At 40.1% G+C, this 21,781-nt stretch overlaps 1 pseudogene; it reads right to left on the bottom strand.

Moving 5' to 3' along the window:
* Nucleotides 1-18,518: 18,518 nt before the first annotated feature.
* LOC132504515 (protein TOPAZ1-like) lies at nucleotides 18,519-20,105 on the bottom strand (annotated as a pseudogene).
* Nucleotides 20,106-21,781: the final 1,676 nt, after the last annotated feature.

The raw sequence follows: 21,781 nt of genomic DNA, 5'->3' as shown, positions 1-21,781 counted from the left end.
TGCTGGCATGATTGGTTGGGATGGGAAGGCTGAACATGTGTTAGCTCCTAGCACCTATTAACCATTATTACTTAATGGAGAAGATCAGTGTATTAATGCAGTAGGTCAGGAGACCTGACTTTCTCTTGCCTCTTATGTCCAAATAAATTCCATTTTACCCCAGGACCTCTTAGTCTGAGCTCTGTTCTGCTTCTGTGCAGTTTTGGATACGTTGGTTGGCTTACTGTATAGATATGGACCTTGCATCTGTTTTGTTTTATTCTTGACCAAACTCTATATACAGCCTGACTGAATTCTAGCAAGTTGTCCATAAACAAGAAGAAATGTCACGTTCTGTTTTTCCTTTAAATTAATATAAATCAGTTGCCGAGCCCCTGTTCCACAGGACTGTCTGGAAATTCAGTATCAGCCATTACTAACACTCTCTAAGGGCTCCCAGCCTTGGGTTATGCAAGGGGTTTGGGACTTAGAGCCTGAGCATCAGGTAAGACCATCTGGTCATTGGCCACCAGTCTGCTCCTCTCATCCCAGAAGCTCTTAGACTGGGAGTCTCTGTTACTTGAATGTGGTGCTTAGAGCAGAGGAATCCTGGAGGAGGCTTAGGGACCCCTGGGCTTAGGTCTGTTCTCCCTCTGTGTCCAACAGAGAGACCACTTCTGGGTCTCATCACCTTCCTGGGTCTGGGCTACCTGCAGGGCCCACTCACCTCTCTCTCCATCCCCCCAAATAAATTTCTCTGTATTCTAGGCTGAATTGTGGTCCCCCCACCCCAATTCATGTGTTGAAGTACAACATGTGAGAATGTGCCTATATTTAGAAATAGGGCCTTTAAAGAGGTGGTTAAGTTAAAACAGTAATCCACCATGACTGATATCCTTATATGAAGAGATTAGGACCCAGACACACACAGAGGGAAGACAATGTGAAGACACAGGGAAGAGAAGGCTTCCACCTGATCTCGGGTGGCCTTGGCCTACAGCGGCTTGAAGCAGGATTTCAGTTCCTGGCCAGAGGTTGAAGTCAGGCCACGGCAGTGAGAGCGCTGAATCCTAGCCACTAGACCAGTGGCCAGTGTCAAGGCCCTGGCCTGTCAGCTGTGTAGAAATGAATTGCCACATAGAGACAGAAAGTAGTGAAACAAGTAAAGTATTTATTAGGAGGAAAAGGGTACGTGTGGATAGATTCTCAGAGAGAGAGTTGCGCCCTCATGGTAGCTTGAATCACTTTTATGGGGCATTTCTTCTGGGTTTCCTTTGGCCAATCACCTTGCTTTGCCTGGTTCTGAGTCTGTATTTGGTATATCTGAGGGTCCTCCCCTGTGTGCACATGCATCTCTTAGCCAAGATGGATTCTAGTGAAGAGGCCTATGGGTAGGTTGGCATCACTTACTATGAGGTGACACCCTCTCCCTGTTGACCTCCGAGGAGCCTTTCTGTGCATGTGTAGTCGGGAAGGTCTCCTTGACTTGAGAATGAGTAGTACTGATCTTATATCTCTTATCTGGGCAGGGCTTGGCTTCTCCTCTCTCCTGCTAGTTTGGAGTATCTGTCCCGAGGGGACGAACTTTGGCTGTTCAGCTGCCTCACACCTACAGGCCACTGAGAGAGGCCTCAGAAAAACCAATCCTGCACCCTGCCTGCCCATACCTTGAATTCAGATTTCAAGCCTCCAGAATTGTGAGAAAATACATTTGTTTTTTAAGCCTCTCCCTGTATGTGGTCTTTTGTTAAGGCAGCTCTAGCTGGCTAATATACTTTGTATCCTTTTTTTTTTTTTTTAAATCTGCTCAGGGTTTTGCACGGGAGGAAGAGCCCTTGGCTTGTGAATTGTCTTTCAAATTTCTGTGGCAAGAAAATAGTAAGGCCGTTGCTCTTTGGAAGGGATGGTAGACTGGAGGAGAGGAAAGGCAGTGGGAACCCAGGCGAATTGGTGATTATCATTCTAAATTTTCATTCTACTGTCTGCTTTTTTCCCCCCACCATTGTTTGTTCACTCCTGCCTGTTTTTTTTTCGTTTTATTAATTTATTTATTTTTGGCTGTGTTGGGTTCGTTTCTGTGCGAGGGCTTTCTCTAGTTGTGGCAAGTGGGGGCCACTCTTCATCGCGGTGCGCGGGCCTCTCACTGTCATGGCCTCTCTTGTTGCGGAGTACAGGCTCCAGACGCGCAGGCTCAGTAGTTGTGGCTCATGGGCCTAGTTGCTCCGCAGCATGTGGGATCTTCCCAGACCAGGGCTCGAACCCGTGTCCGCTGCATTAGCAGGCAGATTCTCAACCACTGCCCCACCAGGGAAGCCCCACTCCTGCCTGTTTTTTCTGCTTATGATCACACAGGTTTCTTGCCTTACCTACTCCTCCACCCGATCTTCATTAAGCAACTGTTTGTGTGGTGCAAAGCTTTAGATTCCTTGAACTGAATCATATAGCAAGGACTGGAAGAGCTGGGGGCAGTGACATACTAGACCCCAAAATGACTTCTGACCATACTTGTGTCCCAGAAGGCGAGTGGGGTTTTCGAGGGTTTGTCCCGAGCATGGTTAGTCCAAGGTTATTTCATAGAAACAGCCTCAATATTTACTGAGGCTCTGGCCAAGCTGTTAGCCAAGTGAGCCAAGTGATTGTTGAGCCCACTTTCCATGTTCCTATTAAAAGTAAATTGGAAAAGACAGGATTTCCAAGCAGTTTACAGTCCACTTTATTTTCCTTCCTTTCTACCACCCCATGGTTTTGGTAACTCTGTTACTCTGATTGGGAAAAGTTGTTGTCTAATGATATTAAAATGTACAGGCACTGATAAACTGTGACCAGTTCTTGGCTTTTTGCAAGACTGGGAATATTAAGATGTCATTAAATATTTTATCTCCTTTCCTTCATGCTACAACTTTAATGCTGTGTTCAAAGATCATTACTCTAGTAATGCTGGCAAGCCTCCTCTCCTTTCTGTATAAGAGCGTGTAATATCATTATTACTCTCTGCTGCCTCCTTTTTTCCATGATATTTCTGTCCCTTACTCCCTCCCTCCAAAAAAGGTCTTATTGAGGGCAAATTATTTTAGGTAGGATATATGTATTATAGGAAGTTATAATTAAAAACAATCTAGACTTTCCACTATTTTTCATGGAAATTGGTAGGGTTTGTCTTAGAGCAAAATGTGTTTTTACAGCCCTGTGTGTTCTGGTTAATGTAAAAGGCTTATTGATTGCGGGGGCTGGTATGCCGAGGTTGTGTACATATACAGCTTTCAAAGAGTGGGTCTGCAGGGTGGTCGTGTGTTTACGTATAAGAAGGGAGAGTTGGGGAGCAGGCTGCAGAAAAGAGACAAAAAGGCAGGTAATAAAACTGTAAGAGACAAGGGATAAGAAGGAAAACTGTCTGCAGAGCTGTGAGTCACTGGATGGTGTCTCCACGTTTTCCTACCTAGTGATTATTCTTAAGAATGAGAAACATCCATGTGCTACTTTAGGGAGGCTTAGGCATTGCCTTGGTAAAGGTTAAAAAGATGAAAAAAACGAATTCAGGTGCCGTTGAGGTCCTGATACAGTCTCCTTAGGAGGCATCTCGAGAGGGAATGCTCTCAGGAGTTGACATCCAACAGGGCTGCTCTTGAACAGTTGGCTGTCACTCTCACAACTGCTGGTCCTTCTGTCATTGCTTTGGTCATGGGGAAGCTTGTAGTCACACTCTGGACTCGTCTCTTTCGACCAGGCGGGGTCCCAATGTTGTGCACGTCTGCCCTCTGAGCTTACCTCTGACTTTTACTAGCTTCCTGTCCTCAGTTACCTTTGTCCTGACTCCCTCATCTGTTTCATTCTTTTGTAATGTATATTCTTCTGTAAGTTGCCTGAAATCCTTTGTGGATTGAGGTGAGGGTAAATACAAGCAAAGGAAGAAGATGAATTATAGAGTTTCCACAGCCCCTGACAGTTCTGTATAACAGGACATTGGGAGTTTGGCCACGAAGAGGAACTTCTCTTTCCGAAGTATTTTGTGTTTTGCATTTATTAGACACTTGTAGGTATTTCTGGACACTAAACTTGAGCCACATATTCTGAGGTGGGGTCTGACACGATGACAACAGGACAGAATTTTTGCAATAGGTCTGCTAAACAGAGGATGAATGGGCATAATATTTATAGATTAAATAATACATAAAGAGCAAAGGAGAAAGCAGGGAAGAGAAACAACATAAATTTCTACAGTTGGAAAAGAGTTTAAGTTTTGTTTGATCAGTTACAGATAAAGTAATTTTTAAATTCCTAACATCAAACTGCTACTTAAATTTTTTTTTTACCAAGACTGAAACATGTCTTTTGTATTGGAATAATTTAGTAATTTCTAAAAAAAAATAAAGACTATCATATTTTCTTCCTTTTAGTGTGCATTTTGAGATGTATTTTATATCTATCCCAAAACTATCAGATCTGAAACCTGAAATCCCATGTTTCTACTCATTCTCTTTCTAAGAACAGATTTCTCCATGACCAATGCGGTATCCCCTGGATGATATCAATTTGATTTTAACTCATACCAGGACAAAGAGGTAGGTTTTGGCTCACTGTTGGTGACTTGGCATTTCAGCTCTAATTCTGAATTTTATGGAGCACCAGTTTTTTTCCCTTAACATAGAACAGAGGTAGGGAAGCGCCTTTCACCACTCTCCCATACACCCAGGAGACTCACTGCTGTCAGGCTGCATTCCAACGTACTGTCTCACGGCCTCTCCTGAGATTTCTGGAGTTAATGAAGTAAATCAAAATCTCCGAGCAAAATGAGTTCAGTCTCTGGAGGTAGAGTATGCCATGTGGGATGATGCCCAGATAAGAAACCATGATTACATGTCCCAGCGGTAGAAATATTTGCTCAGGGTCTGAGCTGGGGTGGGTGTGAAAACCTTAATCCTGAAATGTAAGAGGCTTTGTGTGCACTTTGTTGAAATGCACTTCTCCAGCCTAAATAATGTTTTAGGCAGCATATTGGCAATACAAGACATCTGAATAGAAGCAATGATGGTATTACTCACAATATACCCCATCCCTTAATCTTTAGGGATGTGTGTGCATGAAGCGCATGCTAAAACACACTTAATCTAATCACCTCCGGAGATTGAGAGGCGTGTACTCATATAAATGTCAAGTCGGGACATAATTTAGCTGATCTCTGGGGTTTATCGTTATTGCCAGACTCCCTCTTTATTTGATCTGGGGAAGCAAATGAAATGTGTCTCTTTGGTTCTAAACCAGGTAAGAGCAGGAGATTAGGTTCTGTGAGTTTCTCATTTGGATATCATAATCGTGCAGCCAGCCTTGATTTAAGGAGGGTGCAAGGTCCACTTTTTTTTTTTTTAACCTGTGCACTTGGGAACAATAGAAAGGAACAAAGTTCAAATGATCTTGGCCTAGCCGTTATCTACTAGTTGGTGGCTTGTCTACTTGACGACGTTCCTGGATGTATTAAAGGTAGTGAAGCAGAGTTTAATTAAAAAAACAAAAAGTTGTACTCAAATATTAGAGGGGAAAACTCTTTTTGTGTACACCTGCCCCTGGTCATTATTCTCTGCCACATGAGAGCTGAACATCTGACTTACTGCATTTGAGATGCTTAGATAAGGAGATCTTATGCAGAAACACAGTGGCCTCTGGTGAAGAAGATAGTTATTGACCACATGTCAGGAGAATCAGGGCTCCATTATGCCTGCTTATTGGGCTGGGAGAGTGCATCTTGAAGGAGAGTCTAAGACATCATTGTCAACTGGCATCATTTGCCCTGCAGGTGACATTTGGCGACGTCTAGAGACACTTTTGGGGGGATGGGTGTTACTGGCATTTAGTGAGCAGAGGCCAGGGAGGCTGCTAACCATCCTACAATGCCAGGGACAGTCCCTCACATCAGTAAGTTGTCTGGAGTAAACTATCCATAGTGCTGAGGTTGAGAAACTTTGGTCTCGTGGAACATTTATATTCCCTTTCCTTACGTATAGCTTTTACTGAATGAAATGAATGAATTAAAAAAAGAAGAGAGAGAGAGAGGTTTGTCCCATCTTTCTAAACGAATGCAAGTTCTGTGATAACTGGGTTGTTAGTATTCTAGATGCATAAAATTTCAGCTGTGCACTCTTTCCATTGTATCACTAAGCAGCAAAGCAAAAATATTATCCTGAAATTGCAGAGCATACATATATTTCTAATGGTGTGAAAGAAGGAAAAAAAAAAAGCTTACAGAGGTCCTGTTCATAGTATGAAATAGACATCCAAAATCTCAATTTGCATCCTTAATCCTATGCCCCTTAAAATACATTTTTAGGTGGGTATCGTTACAATAAGCTGTTCCAATCATGTCAATATTCATCGGGATATATTTTAACTTCCTCTGTGTGTAGACCCAGAAGGGAACATTTTTAGTATGATGGGATATTGCATAAAGCAGTTGATGCCTTGAAAGTGGATCGTTTCATAAACTGGTGCTGTAAATATTTGTGTTCAGTACACCAAGTTTCGGTTGGCGGGTCCCTCCACTCCTCTGCCTGTGTTGAGGCCACACATTTCTTCTTCAGGCTCGGCCTCTGCAGAAACGGCTTGCTGCATAATCTTCTGTTGCTTGGCAAAGATTTAAAATAACCACCAACTCCTTCTAGCCCTAGTTATAGGGAAATTAGTTCCCTTCATAGGTACCTGTCTTGAATAACTGACTTCTAAAATGGAATCGCTTTTTTCCTTTTTCATTTATTTTGATACTGCCTTTTGCTGTTAAAAGAAATTATTTGTACCTAGCAGTTACAGCTCCATAGTGTAAGCCAGTAGGCATTTATGTGATTGCTTTATTTATTTAATTTTTTAAATTATCTTAACTATTTCTGTTTATTTATTTGTACTGAAGTATAGTTGATTTACAGGTTATATTAGTTTCAGGTGTATAACATAGTGATTCAAAAATTGTTTTATAGATTACACTCCATTTAAAGTTATAAAATATTGGCTACATTCCTGTGCTATACAATATACCCTTATAGCTTATTTATTTTGTACACAATAGTTTGTACCTCCTAATACCCTTCCCCTATCATGCCCCTACATGATTGTTTTAGACAGTGTTGATACTTTTTAGCCTTTTTTTTTTTTTCAAGGACTCTAGCATCTGCTGGCTTATTTTAATCCTAAAGGCTGAAATGGTGTGAAATCAACCTGGAAACCTCTGAGGTGACCAGTGTTCCTTAGTATCTTATGTGGAAAACAGCATAAGTTCATTTACCTTTATCCCAATGATTAAGAAACTTGGGCCAATTAAATGACTCAAGGAGGGAGGCAGCATGGCTTAGTGTTTACAGAGACTGGTTTTCGAATTGTGGCTCTAACATGCAGTGAATTATGGGGATATTGAGCAAGTTACTTAATTTAAATGGACTTCAAGTATCTTCATTTATAGAATGGAGATCATAATATCACATAGGTGGTCGTGAGGTTTAATAAGGGCCCAATAGACGGCAGCTTTGAGAAAATGAGAGATGCAGATGCCATTCATTGCAGATCTCTCCTCCATTACCTTCCTTCCTTACATTGGTCAGCATTGAGAGCTGGGTACCAAGACTTGCACAGCCTGGTCTTCTCTTCCCTAGAGCCACTGAGAAATTGGCAACTTACTCTTCTTCCACTCTTGATCGCAAATTCTTATGACTGATATCTGCTAAAGGGTAGAAATCCTAAGCCCTTCCAGGTACTGAAGAGCTGGCCTGTCTTTACACCCCAGTTTCCCTATAACCTGCCTGTGATATCTTGGTGAGCTGGAGTCAACCAATCTCTTCTCCCCAGCCTTCGAGGTCCCCAGGTTTTATCTCTGCTTGTTCTGCTTATCCCAGAGCACTCCCAGAACCTGATCATCTTTTTCACCATGCTCAGGTGGTGGGCCTTGTTTCTTTCTGACATGATCAGAAATCTGGTGATCCTGAAAGATCTGCCTGGCATCTGAGGATGCTCTCTTATCTTCCACCCTGTACTTCCAAGGCCAGTTCTTTCTCCTGTTCCTTATCTTTTCTTGGTGGGGGAGGCAGGTAACTGGTCTATGTTGTCCCATGTTTGGATGTAATTGATAATTTGAAGCTGCTTCCCTAATTGGAAGCTTTGGCTACCAGTTTTACCCTATCTTGTCATTAATGCCTCAGCCTCTTTCTTCGTGGTGACTGGAAAGATGGTGTGTGTGCGGTTTTCTTAATAAGAGATAGAGGTAACTCTGTAACATTGTCAGCAAGCTACCAGATTGTAAGCATTTTGGATAGGAATGATGGTTTGGCCATCGTTTTATCCTTAGAGCCAATGATGAAGAAGGTATGGAATAGATGTTTGCTAAATGAATGTAGGGAAATGCAGATACATTAGTCTCTTATTTGATGTTGTACTCGTTTGGGATGTTGAGTGTTCTTTGGGGGAGGCATGGAGTAGGTAGGGTGTATGAGAGGGATGGCAGGAGAGAGGTATATAAGTCAGAACACTAAGGCCCATGTGCTATTTAAGGCAGGCAAAATCTATATGACAGATAATGGGAAGCCACTACAGAGATTTTAGCTGAGGAATGTATCTAGTTATTAAAATGTATCGGTAATGCCTAATTATTGCCTTGAAATCCTTAAAAACATTCAGAGAAAATTATTTTGAATTGACGTTCAGTTAAAATAGTTATATTTCTGTGTAGTGCTTTTACAAGTTATGAAATGAATGAAATGAAATCAAATGACAGAAACTGTGGCCGGCATGCAGAGCTATGGATGCAGAAGCCCCTTTCTTTGGTCTCAGATTGTACCTTTCTCTTTTTTCTGATACCTGAGCTTTGGGACCTTTGAAAGGAATTTACTTGTGGAAACTGAGGGCTGAATTGGTTCTAGGATGCCGAATTTGCTCATGGGGAGTTGTGGGGATTATGCATTACATTAGAGTGAAAATGACGCTTTGCTAACAGGAGAACCCATATGCAGGAAGATTGTGTTGTACTCCTAATCATTCACTTCAGCGATTCTTGAACTCGCAAATCTTTATTTTAATCTAGACTGCAGCCCATCTGCACAGAAGAGGTAGTAAAATCGTTAAATGAATTCATATGCACACTCTTTAATTTATTATTGGTTGTAATGTTGACATTATCGTATTTCATGTAGGGAGAAGAGTACAGTAATTGCACTAACAATTTATATACATGCGCCTTTTCAAGAATTAGCAATTTTCTAGTAATGGCCAAGAATTATTTTCTTAAAACAAACGTGTTATTGCTATTATAAGACTTTATGCCCTTTGTACTAATTACAGTTTTAGTAAGAAATTGATTTGGAGTTCCCCGTATTTTCTTAGAATCTCAAACGTATTAGTTTTACCAAGAATATCATGTTTTACTACATTTTTTTGCAAGATTATAGGATGATGAATTTTTATATGAATTGGAAATACTCATTTTTGGTCATTTTTTTACAAGCTATGCAAAAATGCCATTTGATATGTTTTCAAGACTTTTAACCCCCCCCCCCCCCCCAGGGCAGATCCAGAGAATACAATAAGATTATCTGGACTATATCTTTAAATATTTTGCTTTGTTTGAAAGCATATTTAGTAGTAAAAACTTCTAAACAATGAAGACATTTCCCCATGTAACTGGCTCCTAAAATGTTACTAAAGAAAATTATTTATATTGAATACAATTTTCTTATTACAAATATTTTATTTAAAATGAGATAATCTAAGCTACAGTTTATGCAAAACCACTTAGAGCCCTTTAGATTGACCTCTGATCAGTCTGGCTGTCATGACCCCAGGGAACAAGAGCGAACTCTAACCCGTGTGCCCTGGGGGCTGTGTTTGTCACAGGCTCCTGTCCCATCCTTCGGGGCCACTGCCTAGTAGTGCATGAGCCACTGAACGCCTGACATGAACCCAGCAAATGAAGCAGCTAAACATGGAGATTTTCAATGTAAACTACACAGAGAGGGAATTTATGTTGATTTAGGCTTTAAAACTGCTTACTATTCTAGCCTGTTTTATTCTCAGACCAGTAAGATCATTCTGGGTCTTTATTCTTCCTGCTGGTCTTCAGATGCCATCTGAGGGGCAACCTCTGGATACAAGCTGGGCTGAACAGACCCACCTAATCTTAACTGGCAGATCCTTTGGGATAGAATGACTAGAAAATCCTCCATTCATTCATTCATTTATTCACAGAGTAAAAAAGTATCTGAGTACTTGCTATATGATGGATATATCGTGCTGGGGATACAACAGCGAATCAGCCACAGCCGTTACCCTCAATACGGCTCACTGCCTGAGAGCATTAATCTGGCCTCATTCTTTCAGCTTTCCTTTCTTTGTTCTATGTTTGACATATGGAATACCTTCTCTTCTTTTTTCCTCCGGTGCACGTTTATGGCCGTCCTTGTACGCTGTGCTTCCCGTGGCAACTCATTGCTGGCTCCAATTTGGCAGGTAGTTTATTACCTGCTCCATTTTATAGATGAGGCAGTAGAGAGCTCTTTTTTCCTACATTAGAGTGAAGACCATCTGCAGACGTTAAAGCTACAAGCTGGGAGACAGAGGAAAGTGTTTTCCTGCGTTTGAGGACACAAAATTCAGGCCTTTCTTGAAGTTCAGAAGAGCCCAAAATTGAGTTGCTCAAAAAAATATTTTTCTGGTTATAGTTAGTACTAGGTTGAGGGAAAATTACAAACCTCATCTGGGAATAACTTAATTGACCAGTGGATGTCACTGTTGCTCCATATAAGTACTATGGACACAGTTACTTGGCTCGAGGACTGGGGAGGTTTTGTAAGTCTGTCTCTGTATTTTTAACACTTTTGCTTCGTCCAATTTGCATTATAGTCATTCCAGATTTTCTTTGAAACAAGGTTGTATTACAAATAAGCAACTTAAGAAAGAAATAAAATTTCATCTCACCAAGGAGTAACCGTGGTTGATGATCTGATTTAGGGGATGAAGAAATGCTTGGTCGCTTGCAAATTGTCCACAGAATAACCTGATGGAGAGCCGTTATTTCTCCTTTGTCTGAACACCTGGATTGTTGAGATTCTGTGCCACACAGGGACTGAGCACAGTACTCATGAAACTGAAGAGTCACCTTTTAGAGGTCACCTCTTCCAACATTCTGCCTAATGCAGGAATCCCTTTTAGGACCTAAATGAGTGACCACTTGCCTCTGTTTGAACCTCACCCCCAGAAACCATGCTCACAGATTCCCCAGGCACCCCATGCTGGAGTGCTGGAATTGAGGGGGAAGGATAGAAGGGTCTTTCTTCAGCTCACCTTTTTGTGTTCGCTCATGAATCCTATGTGATGTTCGATGCTTGTTTCTGAAAGATGCTGTGTGAGTTTAGAGGAAGGGGCTTGGCCCAGGCTAGGGGCTGTGAGAAGGATCAGCTGTGGGAGGGTTAGTTCCTGGAGCAGGCTCAGTGGGGCCAGGGAGGGAGGCTGTGGGCCTTCTGGCCTCCCTCGGATCACATAACGTAGTAGATGCTCCTCTGGCTGCTCTCAGACACTGTGCTTTTTATGAAGATGCTCCTGGTAAGCATAGGAGGAGTTTGACAAATTCAACAGTGGTTACATTTAATTAATATAGTTCTCTCTCCCTAGAGCTTTGTAGAGGTGAAATCCCATAATTGAATCCTGGTTTTGCACTGGCTTCTGGTATAGAACTGCAGGACCACTGCTATGGAAAAGCTTTGCATTTTAAAGCTGGGAGAAAGCATTCACTGTTTTTACTCCCTCACCCACAGCCATTCTTTCAATGGAGACTGCTGTTTACCTACTGGTGGGAGCATCTTTCTGACACTCCTTCCCATTCCCTCATTTGGAAACCCAGGCTCAGGGCTGCCATCTAGAGACACGAATGATGGACAAGATGAAGAACTTCCTGAAGTTTTACAAGCCCCAGGGCCCTTAGAGACAATATACTTTTATCCATTACTAATGGGCACTTGGCTTTTTTTTTTTTTCCTGTGGCTAATTTCCAGTTCAGAATTTTAGTGAAATGCCTAAAATCACATGTAAGCTCTAGAATCCAACAGATACAGACTTAACTCTTGTCTGGGCCCCTTTCTAGCTGTGTAACCTCAAGCAAATTACTTAACTTCTTTAATCTTCAGTTATCCCTTTTGAGAATGAAGGCAATGATAATCATAATATCAACCCTCCAGGGCTGTGCTAAGGATTAAATGCTAAGGATTTAGGGGTGTGTAGCACAGTGCCCGCATATGACACATGCTCCAAAAGTGCTATCTGCTAGTACTGAGTTGGATAAGATGACTCAAGAAAGGACAGAAGGAATTTGAGGTTAACATTGTAACTATAAATTTCAGAGAGGCCCCAAAGAGCAAATGATCGGATTACAGCATTCACTCATGTAATAAGCATTTTTGAAAGCCTTTTATTTGTTAGGCGTGATACATAGAGGAGGATCAGGCTCTGTTCAGAGAGTTGACAGTGGCGTGGCTGAGACATACCAACAGATAATTATAATACATCTGGTGGATGCAACAGCAGAAAATGGCCAGGAGTTAGATAGTACCAAGTCTAGAGACTCCAAATTCCATGGATACAAATTTAATGTATTAAATGCATCTCATTGATTAAAAATTTTTTTTTCTGGATTCTGTTATTGCATAATCCAGGCATTTGGACTGTTAGTAAAGAGGTGATTATATAAACCTGGCATCATCTGAAGCCTACTGTGCCATTCCGGGATATGGAGTTATTGTGTAAACAATACACGGGAAAAGTGCTATGAAAAAGTGAGATTTTATGTTCCTTTGCCATATAAATGTTTATGTTCCGAGCAAAAAAATTAAGACCGCCAAAAAGATAATACAGGTGCATTTATATTTCCAGTTGGCAGTACCTTTCCCATCTGAATATACTGCCTGTCATACTCGCTGGGCTTTTACATAAATCACCTCAATGTTTAAACCAGTTTAAGCTTTATGAGTACATACTGCATAGATTAAAAAAATATGCAGAATCAATTTCCTTTCACTCAACTAATTTTTTTATGTTGCCGGTAATGAAAATATTTAAAAAATTTTATTGGCGTATAGTTGATTTACAATGTTGTGTTAGTTTCAGGTATACAGCAGAATGAATCTGTTATACATATACATGTATCCACTCTTTTTTTTTTTAGATTCTTTTCCCATATAGGCCACTACAGAGTATTGAGTAGTGTTCCCTGTGCTGTACAGTAGGCCCTTATTAGTTATCTATTTGATATATAGTAGTGTGTATATGTCAATCCCCAAACCCCAATGTACGCCCCCCATCCCCAGGTAACCATAAGTTTGTTTTCTACGTCTGTGACTCTAGTTCTATTTTGTAAATAAGTTCATTTGTACCCCTTTTTTAGATTCCACATATAAGCGATATCATATATTTGTCTTTCTGTGTCTGACTTACTTCACTTAGTATGACAATCTCTAGGTCCATCCATGTTGCTGCAAATGGCATTATTTTGTTCTTTTTTATGGCTGAGTAATATTCCATTGTATATATGTACCACATCTTCTTTATCCATTCCTCTGCTGATGAACATTTAGGTTGCTTCCATGTCCTGGCTATTGTAAATAGTGCTGCAGTGAACGTTGGGGTGCATTTATCTTTTTAAATTAATGTTTTTCTCTGGGTATATGCCCAGGAGTGGGATTGCTCGGTCATATGGTAGTTCTGTTTTTAGTTTTTTAAGGAACCTCCATACTGTTCTCCATAGTGGCTGTACCAATTTACATTCCCACCAACAATGTAGGAGCATTCCCTTTTCTCCACACCCTCTCCAGCATTTACTGTTTGTAGATTTTTTGATGATGGCCTCACTCAACTAATTACTATAGTGGTGCTATATGTAGTGTACTGGTAACGTTGCCCCTCAGGCTACATCCTTCTTGACAAGTGTTGAATATTGAGCTATCATTTTTATCTTCCCCATTTATTTTGTTTTTGGCTGCTCCATGCAGCTTGCAGGATCTTAGTTCCCCGACCCAGAATTGAACCCAGGACCTCCAATGAAATCATGGAGTCCTAACCACTGGACTGCCAGGGAATTCTTGATCTTTCCCATCTAAAACGTTAATTGCATCCAAGACTTCAGAAGTTATCTACCAACAACATATTTTTTACAACTGTTCATTTAACCCCCATTGTTGAGTACCTACAATGTACAAAGTACATTAAACATGAAATTGCAAACAGCGTCCCTTTTTTAACTTAGCGAAGGTCAACATCGAATTGTGTCAGTCAACCTGTCTGCTTAACATGATGTAGGCACCATCTGCACTGGCAAGAACCTAAAGTGTGTGTTTCTTAGAACAACTGTGGAAGCTTATACTCATTGGCAGCAAAAAACCATTGAAGTAATCCAGGTTCTAATTACATGTATTGGGGGATCTCGTAAAAAAATAATAGCGGGAAAAAAATGTTAGAACTTCCAACAAGTATATGCAATGAAGAAGAAATATTGTAAGGTATAGCCCACAGGACTTTTATTTTTATGTATTTATTTTTGACAAACAAAAATTGTTTATATTTAAGGTATATTTGTCTCTCTGTGTCTGGCTTATTTCACTTAGCATAATGTTCTTCAGATTTATCCATGTTGTTGCAAATGGCAGGATTTACTTCTTTTTAAAGGCTGAGTAACATTTGATTTTACATATATACGATATTTTCTTCATTCATCTGTTGACAAGTGAATTTGGGTTGTTTCCATATTTTGGCTACTGTGATTAATGCTGCAGTGAACATGGGAGTGCAGACATTCCTTCAAGATAATAATTTTATTTCTTTTGGATGTATACCCAGAAATGGGATTGCTATTTCATGTGTTTGTGATATTTTTAATTTTTTGAGGAACCTCTATATGATCTAGCCTGAAGAATATTCCATGTGCACTTGAGAAGAGTGTCTCTTCTGCTGCTGTTGAATGGAATGTTCTTAATATGTATGTTAGGATCTAAAGTGTTGTTCAGGCCCATTGTTTCCTTATTGATTTTCTGTCTGGATGAGAAGTTCCCTACTTCAGAGCTGTTAATATTTGCTTTATATATTTGGGTGCTCTGATGTTGGGTGCATATATATTTACTATTGTTATTTCCTCTTAATGAATCAACTCTTTTATCATTATATAATAATTTTTTGTCTCTTATTACAGTTTTTGACTTAAAGTCTATTTTGTCTGATATAAGTGTAGCTACTCCCACTCTCTTTTGGTTTCTGCTTGCATGGAATATATTTTTCTATCCCTTTACTTTCAGCCTGTGTGTTTCCTTAAAGCTAAATCGATTCTCTTTTAGGCAGCATATAGTGGGGTCTTTTTTTTTTCCTTATCCATCCATCCACTCTAAGTCTTCTGATGGGAGAATTTACTCCATTTACATTTAATGTAAGTATTGATCAGCTCACAGGGAGATGGCACTGTGGCTTGTAATCTTGTGCCCTGAAAGGATAAGAGGAAATCCCTCATGGTGGGAGGTCAAAGACTAAAGAAAACAAGCATGTCCAAGGCTTGATATTGTGTAAAGACTTCTCCCTTCAGTTCTCAACCTTAATACCAATGTCTTGTGTAGGTAGGTTTTTTTTTTTTTTTTTTTTTAAATGAAGGCAGTGTTTTAGCACTAGAACAGCATTACCACAAGACCAGGGTGACATAAGCAAGACCTGGGGGAGAACCATAAACTTAGCAATTTAAAGAGAAGCTCTGGATTACATATAAATAGGTTTATTAGTTTTACTAAACACTTGAGTTTGGCTTTGGACTTCTGTAATCCATCGAATATAGGTTTGAATCACTGTAACCTAGAGCTTACGGGCAATATAGACTTACCCTCCTAATATTTGGACCACACACAAAAATGACAGTTACTTTTCCATGATGGCTGACCCATTTAGACACACTGGATGATAGCAAATATTTATCACAACAGTGCAGAGAAATCACATGTTGGTGCAGGAATTGACTGATAAAAACATTTCTGTTTACTAATTAACAGTGCCTGTGGCTTCTACTTCCATGGCAGCTTGGAAATATAGAAGTCATTAAGTAAAAATTCACAAAATGGGGGAGAATCAATTTTATGCTGAATTATCCATTATAAAATATTTCTTCAAATCTCTCTCTTCATTGTGAATCTTATGAAAGTCAAAACTTTAAACTACTTATATGATTATAAAATTTTTTAAATTTAAATTCTTTAAAATTCTTATTAAATTTTCATCTATAAAATATCTCATTAACTGCCACACTTACGTCAAGGTTAAAGGTGGGAAATGAAGCAAGGTATTATTACTGAAAGACAGTCGAAGTACCTAAATTGTTTTTCTTAATTGAAATTGGTGTATGGTATGGTTCGACAACACAACCAATAAGGCTGACCTGATATTCTACAGGTATTAGCTAAGATTCCCACGCTGGGAATTTTAAAATTTATTTTTGAATGGATAGGGAATTTAAAACAGAAAAAAAGTTACTTCAACATTAGTCATAATATCTAATAAGTGAAGAGCAGCAGAATATGCCATCTCAAAATATGCTATTTTATTTTATTATTTATTTATTCTTTTGGCCACGCCATGTGGCATGTGGGGTCTTAGTTCCCTGATCAGGGATCAAACCCGTGCCCCCTGCAGTGGAAGCACAGAGTCTTAACTACTGGACTGCCAGGGAAGTCCCAAAATATGCTATTTTAAAACAAGGGTTATTTTGAGCTGAAGGCAATTAAGAAGAGGCAGATACAGGAAAAAGTTCTCTGCAGTCCCCCTATTTGCCTAAAAGCAGAACATAAATGTGTAAAAGTGTCCCCCCTCCCCTCTTTACCAGGAAAGACAGAAGTTAATCACTGGAGACTACTCTAGATCTTTATCAGCTAAGAGATAGCACCAGAGGAATCTTTATAACAAACTTTACTAACTGGCCCTTATCTACTATTAATTTTCTTATATTTACCTTCCCATAATTTGTCCTTCCGAGAAGCTCAAAGACCTTTTCCTTTGTTTTGTTACTTCTCTACAAAATTATTATTCTTTGCTAAGATTCCACATAAGTTCAAGTTCTAATCACCTCTTTGAGTTATTCATCTCTGAGTACTCCTGTGTGTATGTGTGATGCGCATGCTAATAAATTTGTTTGTTTCTTGCTTTTCTCTTATTACTCTGTCTTTTCTCAGTCTAATTTGCAGAGTCCCAGCTAATGAACTTAAGATGGGTAGAGAAAAAATAATTTTTTTCCTCCCTTACACAGCAAGTTGTTTAGGTTCTGCATTATATAAAAGGAAGTTCATGAGATAAAAGTAACACATTTTTCTGGAAAAGTCTAGAAAAAGAAGGTAAAATATCCAAGTAATATATCTTTAAGAAATCTACATTCAGCAGTTCTTATTTCCCAAGAGGAGAAATGTTTTCTAGTTTGACCTATATTGTTTAGATTGTTGTTTTATTTTCTTATAAAATTAGTAAAACGCATACATTAAAATCAAAACATCTGGAGCGACTAATTTTTGAAAGCACCCATGCTTATTTTCCCACCCCCTCTGATAACAAATAGAAGGCAGGTATCAGTCTTATGGAAATAGTTGGCCTATGCAGTCCACCATGGCAGACAGGAGGTGGTGGACCAGGGTGCAGGGTGGGAATGCCATCTTCCCAGTGCTTTTCCTTTGAGGGCTACAAACTGTCCTCCCAACTGTTAGAGGCCCCAAATCTTGGGAAGATTGTACTTTGGACCCTCTTCCTTTTCTCTTTCTCTCTCTGTATTTGGGAAAGGGGTTGCAGAGGGAAAAAAATGATAAGAGTTTAAGAATAGGTGGAATTTTTGTTCAGTTATTCATGTTTTTTTCTTTCTTTTTTCAGTTTTAGTATTTTTTTAAATTGAGTATAGTTGATTTACAATGTTGTGTTAATTTCTGCTGTACAGCAAAGTCAGTCAGTTATATATACATTCATTTTTTTTAAAAAATTTATTTATTTATTTATTGTTTATTTTGGGCTGCGCAGGGTCTTAGTTGTGGGATCTTCATTGCAGCATGCGGGATCTTTAGTTGCGGCATGTGGACTCTTAGTTGTAGCATGCATGCAGGATCTAGTTCCCTGACCAGGGATTGAACCTGGGCCTCCTGCATTGGGAGCACAGGATCTGATCCACTGAACCACCAGGGAAGTCCCCCATACATTCTTTTTTAAAATATTCTTTTCCATTATGGTTTATCATAGGATACTGAATGTAGTTCTCTGTGCTATACAGTAGGACCTTGTTGTTTATCCATCCTATATGTAAAAGCTTACATCTACTAACCCCAACCTCCCAATCCATCCTTCCCCCAAGCCCCTCCCCCTTGGCAACCACCAGTCTGTTCTCTATGTCAGTGATTCTGTTTCTGTTTTATAGATAGGTTCATTTGTGTCATATTTTATTTTATTTTATTTTTTTATAGTGAAAACTGTCTTTATTTTCATTGCCTTTTATTTTCAACAATGATTACTTGAACTTAAAAAAAAAAGCCTTTAATAACTAATGGTTATTGAAAAGCCAAACCTTTCCAGCCCACTTCATATTCTCTTTCAACCATTTCAGGGCAGAACAATGTTCCATACTATAAACCTGTTGCTTATTAACATTGATGGTCATGTACTTAATGAAAAACTTTGGATCTGATATATGAGCAGCCATAATTAATCTTTCCACTGCAGTTTGATAGTCATCCTTGCTCTGAGATTTGTTTTCTTCACATCTTTTTAAAACTATCTGCAGCATCTGTGTAGAAGTTCCAGGACTCTGAATACTATTAGCATTAGATACCAGGAAGATTTCACTAGCTAAAAGCATTTCAATCTCAGACAAATAGGAAGGAATCAGTAGAAGTTTTCGGTATAAATTTCCCTCCAATGGTGGGTAGCAACCCAATGAAAGAGCACTTTTGTGTGGGCTCTGGCTTTGAGCGGTAAACAACTTCTTCCTAAAGAAGTAATTAATCTTCTAAGAAAGGAAAAATCAACAGGGATGCTCTTTGAAATCATGAATTCTGCTCTGGAGGATGACATACAAAGACTGTTGCTTTCTACACAGGCATCTTGAGAATTTTGAAAACCTGGTAGATTTTTGCAAAACTTCAAATGTCTGTCTGTAAAGACTCTTCACTAAGATTTCACGTGCAGTTGTACAGAGCAGATTATGCCGATTGAGCACATCCAGTCTATCACAAGGCCACAGTCGTGTATTGGTGACTCCCTCTGACTCCCTTAATACCCAAATGGCACCATCTAGGCTTCCGCTTTTTAGAAAAATTTCTGCTGCAATATTCACAACTTGACATCTCGGTGGTAACTTCTCAGGCCCTATAAGTCCTTTTGAACTTGTAAAATGTATTTTTAATTCATATAGTTTATCTAAGACCTTCCTTCCCTTGGACCACTGCAACAGCTTGTGGTAGAAGTACATAGCACTGATTCCGATTCTTCCCAGCAAAGTTTTCTCTACTTCACTATTTTGTGGATCTTTGCTGTTTCACCGAATTCACGAAGTGGAACACCTGGTCTCTCTTCTTTACAGTCTTTTGTTAGTGTTTCAGCAATACAAGCACAAAATCTCTGGGAAATCTGCACATTTTTCACAGCCCAGTTTTATGTTAATGTATAAATTTCCCAACTTGGTCCAGTCGCCTTTTTCTTTACAATGCTCTATTTCATTCAAGGCTGACTCTAAATCACACTTGCAGTTCTTTTTAAACTGCCTTGTCCGTAACCTGGATTTCATTCCCAGAACTGCAGTTATTTCTTGCTTGGAAGCCTGTACTTGGTATAAAAGCTTAATAATATAGTTAAAGTGTTCTGGGTCAAGTACCATCCCAGCTTCAACAAGCTTGCAAAAGATATCAAAGCAGGTACAGCATTCCTTAATTTCATAGTTGCCACATACTCAAATATTTTTAGTAGTATTTTCAGAGCAGGCAGCATTAAACCATTATGCTGAGGTTCATGACCTGAAATACTTCTTTCAGTAAACAATGTTTGAGTAAGGAATTTAGAAGGTCATTTAGCACTTGTAAATCAGAGTGTACACCTGGCGGAAACTTTCCGTAGTACTCCATAAATGTGTTTACAGGTCAGTCCCTGGCTGTGGAGCATCACTTGAGGCTTCAGTAACTTTTCTTTTTTCCTTGGTGTGTCTTCCCGACTGCAAGTGTAGCTCTACTTCCTTCGCTGCTTCTAAGCCAGGCCGGTCTGATGGGTCTGAAGAGCCCACCTGGCTCCCAGGCCCCTCCACTAGCTGCCTTGCTGAGGCCTTCCTAGGCCCGGACATCTCACCCGACTTGTCACTTTCCACCTCTTCTCTCCCAGATGGCCTGGGCCACCATCCTCCTCTCTTGCCTGCTCTCCTCGCGCCCCTGCCCCCACCTCAGGGCTGCAGCCTCCCGCCTCACCTGGCCCTGTGCTGGCCTTGCTGTCACCTTCACGCCCTGGGGCCGTTGTGGGGCCTGAGGGTGGTGGCCTCAGCATCCGCCCCTGGGCCGCCTGTCTTCCCACCTAGGCCCTCTGCGTCCGCTCACAGGAGCCCACTGGCGGCATGAAAGCTGCTCCTGCCACCAGGCACCCGCCCTGTGTCATATTTTAGATTACACATGTACGTGATAGCATGTGGTATTTGTCATAGTTTAGATTACACATGTACGTGATGTCATGTGGTATTTGTCATAGTTTAGATTACACATGTACGTGATGTCATGTGGTATTTGTCATATTTTAGATTACACATGTACGTGATAGCATGTGGTATTTGTCTTTCTCTTTCTGACTTGCTTCACTGAGTATAATAATCTCTAGTTGTATTCATGTTGCTGAAAATGGCATTATTTCATTCTTTTTTATGGCTGAGTAGTATTCCATTGTATATATGTACCACATCTTCTTTATCCATTCATCTGTCATGGACATTTATGTTGTTTCCATGTCTTGGCTATTGAGAATAGTGCTGCTATGAACAGAGGTGCATGTATCTTTTTGAATTACAGATTTGTCTGGATATATGCCCAGGATTGGGATTGCTGGATCATTCTTTTTCTTTCTTCTTTTAAAAAAAAATTCCTTGGGGCTTCCTTGGTGGTGCAGTGGTTGAGAGTCCGCCTGCCAATTGCAGGGGACATGGGTTCGTGCCCGGGTCTGGGAAGATCCCACATGCCACAGAGCGGCTGGGCCCGTGAGCCATGGCCACTGAGCCTGTGCGTCTGGAGCCTGTGCTCCGCAACGGAAGAGGCCACAACAGTGAGAGGCCCGTGTACCACACACACACAAAAAAAGACGTCTTCAATAGGGAGTCGTATTATTTTTCATTAGCTAAGAATAAAGTGATTTGGGCTACAGTATTTGAGGCCACAATTTTAATTAGCCATGCCATTAGTTTATATTTTCTTTTGAGAACTTAATAACTAATGGTGCAACTGAATCTCTCAAAAATTTCATCAGCAGAATATTTTCGTATTCTGCTGTAAATTAAGCTGTATGGAGGGGCACATTTATTTTCTTTCATTTCCTTCTTAACACAAGCAGTGGTGAGATGTTAGGATTTTCATGACTCATTACCTCATTTCCTGCCTAGTCCTTTCCTGCCCATTTTCTTGTTCCGTTTTCATAACTTTTTTCGGTGCCTGGGAGCCACTGGATATTTTCAGGCTGCTTTTACCTCAGAATTTGAGTTGGTACCTCGAGTCCAATTGTTTTGGGTGTTGCTCTGATTAACACCTCCCTCTCAGGGCTTTTAATCCTGAAAAAGCTG

The sequence above is a fragment of the Lagenorhynchus albirostris genome, chromosome 14, assembly GCF_949774975.1.
Source record: "Lagenorhynchus albirostris chromosome 14, mLagAlb1.1, whole genome shotgun sequence".
Classification (NCBI taxonomy): domain Eukaryota; kingdom Metazoa; phylum Chordata; class Mammalia; order Artiodactyla; family Delphinidae; genus Lagenorhynchus; species Lagenorhynchus albirostris.
The sequence above is the reverse complement of the archived record's forward strand: the minus strand, read 5'-3'. Positions and strand labels throughout refer to the sequence as shown.